Source organism: Buceros rhinoceros, unplaced genomic scaffold (genome assembly GCF_000710305.1).
Source record: "Buceros rhinoceros silvestris isolate BGI_N320 unplaced genomic scaffold, ASM71030v1 scaffold7325, whole genome shotgun sequence".
Classification (NCBI taxonomy): Eukaryota; Metazoa; Chordata; class Aves; order Bucerotiformes; family Bucerotidae; genus Buceros; species Buceros rhinoceros.
Window position 1 is genome coordinate 65,290 of NW_010413351.1, and position 8,871 is coordinate 74,160.

Here is an 8,871-nt window from a genome sequence, read left to right on the forward strand (position 1 = left end):
GGTAAGATGAGGGTTTTTAGTATGGAATAGCTTTTGGCTGGTAACTTCTCTGCTGTTTTAAATATTGACATTTAAAATTGTCGTTGAATTTGCAAAGCAGCTGCAATGCTGAGGATGTCTTTGCAGCTGGCTACTGAGAAATTATGTTGAATTGGAGAATACCAATTACCTTATTTCTTTACTTACTAAGAGTAATCTCTAGAACAATTTAAAACACAGGACTATTATGAAGACAGGTGATAAAACTGAAAGAATTAATGAAACACTAAGATGCTGTCAAAACTATGTCTAGTTTGATTTAAACAAAAAGAACATTGATCCTGACCTTTTTTCATAAAGGGGGGGAATGAAATCTATGAAATACGCTTAAAAAGCAACTCATTGTATCAGTGTTCATCATAGGAAAACTTCATTTGAGATTTTAAAAGTTGCCACCCTGTGACAATAACATCTGTTAAAACACAGTGATTTGAGAGGAGCACGTTCCTGTGTACCATTCTTCTTTCACAGAACTTCTGGCTTATAATATTTAGTTTAGTACAATAAACATTGAGATTCACTTTTCATAAATGACTGCTAAAGCTGGAGTAATCAGCAATTTCTATAAAGTGTCAGCTAGGAAAAGTGTGGGGTCTAGGACAAAAGCATGGTGGTTTTTAATGTGAATTAAGTTGATTTGAATCACTGATAGCTGTCCTTGTAATCTTTTGTGTGGCTCAAAAGACAAACTAGCCCCTCAAGGTACATATCTTTTTACTTGAAATAAAGATTTGTTAACTAGTCCCATAGCATTGTACTTTGTATTAGTGTGCTTCTGCCAAAAATAGGTAGACCACAAATACAGTTTTCTTTGAGCTACAATGAAGAGTTTGTTATCAAAAGATACAATTAGCTTTCCAAGATGTAGCCAAAAAAAAAAAAAGAGGTTTAAATCATTTATCACGGCACTGATCTTAAAAGCTTCCTTTTATTTCTTTATTCCAATTTGTGTGGAAAAAGTGATAACTCTCATGTTGCAGCAGAAATGAGATAGTCCAGGTCTGTCAGTTGTTGTACAGCGTTTGCATTGTGTTATTTTGAACTGTTTGACTGGTAGATTGAAAAATGTTTAAACAGAATGTGAGGATCAGCACAGCTGTGACAGCATCGGAAGTGTCAAGTTTTCTCATTCTTTTATTAAATTTTTTTTTTCTTTTCTTGAATACCTTGTTACTTTCCTGTCCTTCTCCTTCAAAGGGCGGCTTGTTTATTTTGTATTCCTTAAGGTAAAACTGGAAGACGCACCCTTCCTTCATTTAATGCAAGTTTCAAGCACAAGCAGGAATACTGAAATTTGAGTGATGTGAGAGGCAAAGTGCTGCCTGCTGCCATCCCATCGGAAATGCCCTGACGGGGCTGCTGGGGGAGCGGGCACGTCGGAGAAGGTGGTGGTTTGGGATGGGGTGGCCAGCAAGGCCCAATGGAGTTAGCAGGGCGAATGCTAAGGGAAAGGGTGTGCAGAAATTTATCTGGACTGATAGCTGGGAAGTTGGAAACTTTACAACTTGGAAATTGAGAATAAGCCCAGCCTCTCACAGAAATATCAGAAGTAATGTGATGAGGCCAAGTAAAACTTGCCCAGTCATCTTTTGGTGGTGATAAAATAGAAGTGACTGTTATTTCTGACCAGGCTTCCTGGTGAGGTGGTTGATGCCCCAAGCCTGTCAGTGTTTGGAGGAGTTGGGACAATGCGCTTAATAATGTGCTTTGACTGCCCTGAAGTGGTCCGGCAGCTGGCCTAGATGACCGTTGTAGGTCCTCTCTAACCAAAATAGTCTAGTCTACTCTGCTCTGCATTTATGAAAATGGGAGTTTTTAAATTGCAGCTGTGCTTGAAAATATTTATACTTTCTTAAAAACTTTCAGGTATGCTTTTGATGTCCAAACAGTCTGGTGTTTGGACAGGCCATTTTAGAAGGCCTTGTAAATGAGCAGAAATTCCTTCTGCTCTGGATATGTTGACGAGTTTGATGGTGGTGAGTTTTATCTCGGGTCAAAGTAGCGGTGAATTACTTTTGCGGACTCATCGATCTGATCGGAAGCCCTGCGTGCAGACTGGGCATAGCCCTGCGCCTGAACCAGCAGAGCTCCCCTCTCCCAGAGGTTCCGTCTGCCCGCAGAGGATCCTGCAGACAGGTCAGAAATGCACTGTGGATCAGGAGGGATAAACATTACATCCAGTTATGCACTTGGTGCAGTAATTCTGCTAAAGTCAACTGAGGTAGTCTGTATTTTCCCTGATAGAAGTGGAAACAGAAACATCTTCCATTTAACTTGAAACACTGTGCAGCCGCTTCATGTAATTTTTTAGCTTTACATTTTGCAGATACTGTATATAAACCTGGTTTATGTCTTTCCTAAGTGGCAGTTGGTATAAACACAGTATCATTGTATAGAATGAAACATGTGAGAAGTTCCCCTTGGAAATGAAGAGGAGAGGTTATTATAAACAACCTAACTCAAATTAAAGTGCCTGAAGTGTCACGCTTGCTTCATTGCTAAAAACTTGGCACACCTGGTGCGGGGAAGCAGCTAAAGCATGTGTAAGGATCACCGTAAGTGTACTTCCCTCGTGTCCTCTGGTACTTCTGTTAAACAGAGATTTTTCTCAGCCTAGAAGGTATTTTCTTTTCCTCGTCCTCCATGGCAGTTGTACAGTACAAATAGCAGCAATAACATACAGCCCCGCATTTTCTACTTCTTAGAAATAAGTTTTCTCACATTTCAGTGAAGTAGGAAAATAAATAGTAATTTTAACTGAACAGGATGTCTTTTCATGTTCCATGAGATTTAAAGAGCTGATGTCTGTGCTTTATTTTTATTAGCAAGTTGAAAGACTTGCCAGTCATGGGTTTTTTGCGTGTATAGAAATGGTGTTGCTGAGTTTGAAGGTTTGAGTCCCGAGAACTGCTGCTGGAGTTCCGTCTTTCTTTGGCTGGTACCTCAGTGACCAGCTCTTGCACTAACAGAGGCTGTGTTTCATAAGTCCAGCATTGCTGTCATTTTCCACAGGGTGTTGGTTGAAGTACACCAGAATAACAAGTCCTGAAGCTATTATACCTCATTAGTTTTATAGTCTTTCGGCAGTTTTTGAAGGTTTTTTTTTGAAGAACAACATATTTATTATCATGAAACAGGGTGCGTGGCTAAAACACTTCAGCTGGTTTTGGAAGCTCACAAGTTATGGTTCTTTCACTGAATTCAAATTAGGAAAGAAGACGTTGCTAGGAGAGACGATGGGAGTAATCTTTGTGACATAAATGTAGTTTTATAGATGAATTGGCATATTTTTCAAGATCCTTTTTCTCTTTAAAATGGTGCCTTTTTCTCCTTCCAATCTCCAAAGAGTTTTGCTGGGGCAGAATAATAGATGTGCATGTGTGAAAAATCGCTGTTCAAAGCGTCTCAACCTAGCTAAATATTTAAACATCTGCAGCTTGCCTACATATATACTACTAAAGGAATGGCTTCCTGAATCAGGGTTTAACGGGTTATTGCTAAGGTTATGCTGATTCTGGAACTTCGACTCCATGAATGTAATATGTGGGTCCTTCTGGACTTAGAATTTATTTTTGCTTAGGATTTCCCTGCAAAGTGGTGCAGTTTTGAAAAGGGCAGAGATCCCCACTTCCAAAATGAGAATATAGTGCTAATGTTGGCGTCACTAAACCAAACACAGGGGTCTGATTCCCAGAGTGTTAGATTTGCTGGGTTTCTTGCATGATGCCGGGAAGGTTAGAGTGTTTCTGAAGTGGGTTCACAACAGCCAACATCACCTGTGCTGGACAAGAGGAACTCTGAATGAGTCCGGGGATACTGCAGGGCAGGGGTGTCTGAATCCTAGAAATGTGCTGCTTTTTTTTTTTTTTCTCTCCGTCTTGCATGAGGACGCAGAGCTTCAAGTTTAGAAACCATATATGTAGTTAATTAGAATTTCTCATAGATTTCAGTGGATGTGTAGAGTCAAAATTGCAGTTGAAAGTCATAATGTCTTAAGGCAACAAATATAAGTAGTAAATATTTTATAAGAAATAGGAGTAAGTATTGCTGATATGTCGATTGTCCTTAATACAAAGCTAAGTTAGATAAAGCCTGGGAGGTCTGATGAATGCCTCTCCTCTTAATTTTTCTGTTATGCTAGCACTACACTTGAGCTTCAAAGTTATAGTTGTTTGTCGGCTGGCTTGTTTGTGGCAGCAAAGCTCTTAATTTCCTTAGTTTGTAACCCTGAACGCTCCATCCATGCTGGCAGAGAGCTGTTCCCTGCAGGGAAGTCCAAACTGGTGTCTTCCATTGCTCTGGAAAAGATTGGCTCAACCCTCATAAGAATTTGCATCAATGATTGTTAGAAAACAGTACAGAGAAAGTTTGCTCAAAGTTCCTCTTGGATTGCTGGGTTTTGTTTCACTTGTTTACAAGTAGTATGTGCAAAGTTCCTGTCACCAGTTTAATGGGGTTTAGGGAAAATTATCAAAGATTTTATCTGAATTTTCAAAGTAACAACAGTGGAATTAGGTTTATTAAATACTTTAAAACACAATATTTCTAAGATAAATTCTTATTGTTCTTTTCTGTTTCACACTACCTTTTATCAAAATTTGTGATTCAGAAATTCAAAACCTCGTTTAAGTCTTAATCATTTTTAGCAGGATGTGTGTGACAAAGGTGTTTATGTTGAGTGACCCGTGAAACTTCCAAAGATATAAATCACAAGAGCTGCTTAGTAGATCCTTCCCAGCTGGTGCTGTAACCATATTTGGTTTTCAGTATTGCCAAAACTCTGTTCTGTTTTCAGATTTGGAATTACACTAAGTGGAGTTCTAGCATCTGTTTCCTCTGCTGATTTTCAGCTTTTTGGCAGCTGAAAAAATGAGCATTTTCTGTGCTGATTCAGTTGGCTTCGTTTAGGTAGTTATTAATACTTTTTCTCTGAAGTTACAGCAAGACCCTCTTTGCTGCCATGTTTCTAGGAAGCCGTTACCATTTACAAACGATACATGCTGAGTGCCAGAAGCACATCTACTGTCCTTTGAGGTGTAAATACCGCTGCAAGACAGGGTAAGAAAAAGTTATTAGAAAAGAATGTAGAGAATGTTTTTCATATGTGTAGCAGCATTGACTACGGTTTAATTCTTTGAACGTTTTAGCTGTACTTATTGGCAGGTTCACAAAGCATGCTGAAGCAGTTTTTAGAGACGATTTCTTATTACAGAAATTCATTTAATCAAATTGAGGATAATTCTAGTAGCCTGATTATAGGAATGTGTGATCCATGAGGCGGTTACTCACCTCTTCAAAGGTGGTTACCCAAACTGGTGAATTTAGAAGCCTCATTCTCTAGGAGCTCCACTGTATTCATTAGAAAGGGCAAGAGAGATCTTAGATGAGTTGAGTTGCCCCATGGCAGAAATTCTCTGTGGTAGAGAGGATCCATATTGCCTGGGCTGCTTGTTGTACATTGACCTAGAATTAATCTGGACCCTAATCCTTGCTCTTCGTGCTTGATATCTATTGTTCTTGGAGCATAGGTGCCCTGAAGCTAATTCATACCAGCCTCCACCTGGAAGATCTTAAGCTTTTTATTACCTCTTTTCTTCTAATTGTATTTTTGAGACTTTGAAAATATTTTAACATGCTGGATAGATTGAATAGTAACTAATTCAAACCAGTGACAGGGAATGCCAAGTTCAGACAGATCTTAAAGTAGGAAGAAATGTCAGGAGTGATGCACACTTAGAGCCCAATCTCAGAGATACGGTATGACCTTCAAACCACCCGTGCTATGAGAGTTTTGGTTATAGAGTAAGCAGTCACCAATAAAAGGAAATGCTGATCGGATTGTTGGCTGGGAGACAGTGAAAGAACCTACAAAATCAAATCCCACATATAAACCCATCAACAAGTTATTAGGGAGGCTGAAACAAGAGAGTGCAGATAGGACGGGAAAGCTTTGTAGTGCTCTCAGCTCTGTTTTTTCTCAGACTTTTTCCAAATTGATAGGCACTTAGCTTTTATTTCTGCATATTCTCAGAATTGGTTGAGGCCTTTCCAGTTCGTCTTCTGCACTGTTGAAAAACAAACTGTTGTAACAGATCACTGTGTGTCTAAAAACTTTTGCTGAGGTACTGGACTTTTTTCCCCCTCCGTTAGTGTGTATCATTGTGAGGAAGTATATTATGGGGTAAAAGGTTTAAAACCGTCTGCAGAAGACTAGCGTTAGAGCATTTATGTGAAACAAAACATGGAGAGAATGTCATTTTCCCTCTGTGAAATACGTTGTGTTACTCTTTCTTGTACTTTTCTGCCTTTTCTTTGTTCTCCCTTTCTCAATTTTGAAGTGATACAGAATGCAAATCAAAACTCTTGGGGCACTGGAATGCATTTGTACTTTGATACCCCCCAAAGACTTGTGATATGATGGAAGACATAAGGGAGAGATTTAGGGTAAAGTTTGCTTTGATTTCGTAAAGAAAACATTCTACTATTGCAGTTGTTAATCAGATAATCAGAATCTCTAGTCTAAGATTTGATCTAATTTTCTCTTTTTACCTACTATAAATGTTAACAGCCTATAGGGGAACAAACCACACAAAACCCCACCATTTGTACTGAAATAAATACAGCATGTTTGCATGAATATTCAGTATTTCTCCTGTGAATCTTTTGCGTGTTCATTAGCACACAGCTGAACTGTCCAGATTTGAAAGTGATCTCCTTCCCTGCAATTCTATGCTTGTTCAGAAGATGCTCATATTTCTTTGCTTTAACTGATCCCCACTTCCAACTTACGCACAACTTTTATAGCAGGAACATTCATTTGAAGAGGAGAATCAGTGACTGTAGGTAGGGGATATGTTATGCTTTTGGATTAATTGGAATACTCAAAAATATTTCTTGTTTTTCCTCTGAAAATACATGCATTTTAAAATTCACGGAAGTTGAGATTTGCCAGGAAGTTTATTCACGTATCGGTTGAACGTTAATTTTAGCAGGTGATACGTGGAAAAGTTTCATGTGCTGCTTTTGATGTGACTTTGCTTTCCTCTTTTACTAGCAAGTTTTAGAGAAGCAAACAATGTCTTCCTTGTTAATTGTGGACACAGCATCATCCACTGTAAAAGGCAGCATGGTCTTAATAGTTTTTTGCTGCACACCATGTAGGGAGATGAAGTTGGAGGAGAAGTCATGAGACAGATGGGTAGGAAAGGAAAAGATTCGTGGAATGCGCAGCCCACAGCAGCGTATACTTCCCCGGAGCCAGCACTGCTTACTACTGAAGCGGGAGGTGTTCCTCGGAGGTGACAGTGTGAACCCAAAGAAAAGAGGATTTTCCAGACCATCCAGGGCTAGTGTGATTATCTTCATGCTGTAGATGATGACATCTGTTAAATATGCTTTAATAAGTCACAAACGTAGCTGATGTTTCTGTAGACAGAAAATGAATAACACTTACTTAAGTTAATCTTCCGAACTCTACAGATCATATAACTCTCTGTAAGAGTAGAATTGTCCTATCATTGCAAAAAGGACATTTATGTAATCTTTTGTAGATCTTTGAGATGAAAATCGCTGTGTAAATACATAATTTGTTGTAATATCCTATAATATACCTGTTATGTTACCTTCATTTGGGTACTTCCTCAAAAGCTAAAGACCTCTTCACTCTCATTCATCTCATGATGAAACTAAATGACATGTCCAAAGGTCAAAAGGCAAGATCATTTTTAAGACTTATTACATGAGCATTGCTCAGTGTTGCTTCTTAGCAGGTTTCTCGTTTGTTGTACTCACAAGGTAGTATCTGCAGATACAACTTTAAGCAGATTGTTTTCTTTTTTTTGTGGTAAAAGCTCGGCATACACAGCAAGCCAAGTAGGCATCCTCTTGGTACAGAATGCTTCATTTTACTGGATGGAGTCATTCTTCTTTTGTAAATACTTGACTCTTTAAATGCTGGAAACTCTCCAAGAATTAGAGAGACTTGTTAAGGCATGGGTGTGACAAAGACCACTCGTAGCAGCTTACAGACAAGAAAAAAAGATGTAAGCCATGCTAAAATCATACAGGCTATTCTCTTTGCATGCATCTATTCTTTTGGTTTCAGCAGTAGGTTAATTCATCATCACTGGTAGATAGAAGCTCTGAAAAAGACTGGAAGAATGGCACTTGGTATTGGGTTTTATTGGGAGCATTCAGCTACGAAAAAGAGATCCTCCGCAGTACAGTCGGTTCTCAATTATCCAGCACAATGAGGCTGGCATGGGCTAGCTCACATAAAGCAAAACCACAGCTAATTCAGTACATCTGTATTAGACTATAGATCCAAAGTTAGTGTATTTACCTTTAGAAAATTTGTAAACAGATTTCCTTTCAGCAGCAGATTCAAAACAAAACAAAAAAGGTGGGTAGAGTGCAGCCTAAGGACAGCACTAAGCTGTCTTTACCCTGTGGCTCTGCCTTAGCTGGAGATGTCAGGAGGAGGTGACATGATGTCCATACGCACCCTCTTACTCATTTTGGATGGTTATTTCACATCCAGCAATGCACAGACTTGATAGTAAAATTTTATATAACAGGGAATGATATTTGTATAGAACTGTATGTTTTAGTATAATGGTAAAATACCTTTAAAGAGGACTGTCATGTTTTTCCTGACGTGAATGGCCTGTCAAAAAGCACTAAGAATGTAATAAGCTGTGGGGGACAAGGGAGTTCATTACAGCAGTTCAAACATTAAACTTTTTTTTCTCCCAGCACTGCTGTTCTCCCAGCGTTCCCCCCTTACAGTCGTCTGCTTACACTGTGAGAGCGAGAAGTGTTGAGGTGTAGGGA

At 39.0% G+C, this 8,871-nt stretch overlaps 1 protein-coding gene across 1 annotated transcript in view; it reads left to right on the forward strand.

The window, feature by feature from the left end:
• The window catches only part of B3GNTL1 (UDP-GlcNAc:betaGal beta-1,3-N-acetylglucosaminyltransferase-like 1), a 109,539-nt gene that overhangs the window by 61,274 nt on the left and 39,394 nt on the right, over positions 1-8,871 (forward strand). The gene's annotated exons all lie outside the window — the stretch shown is intronic.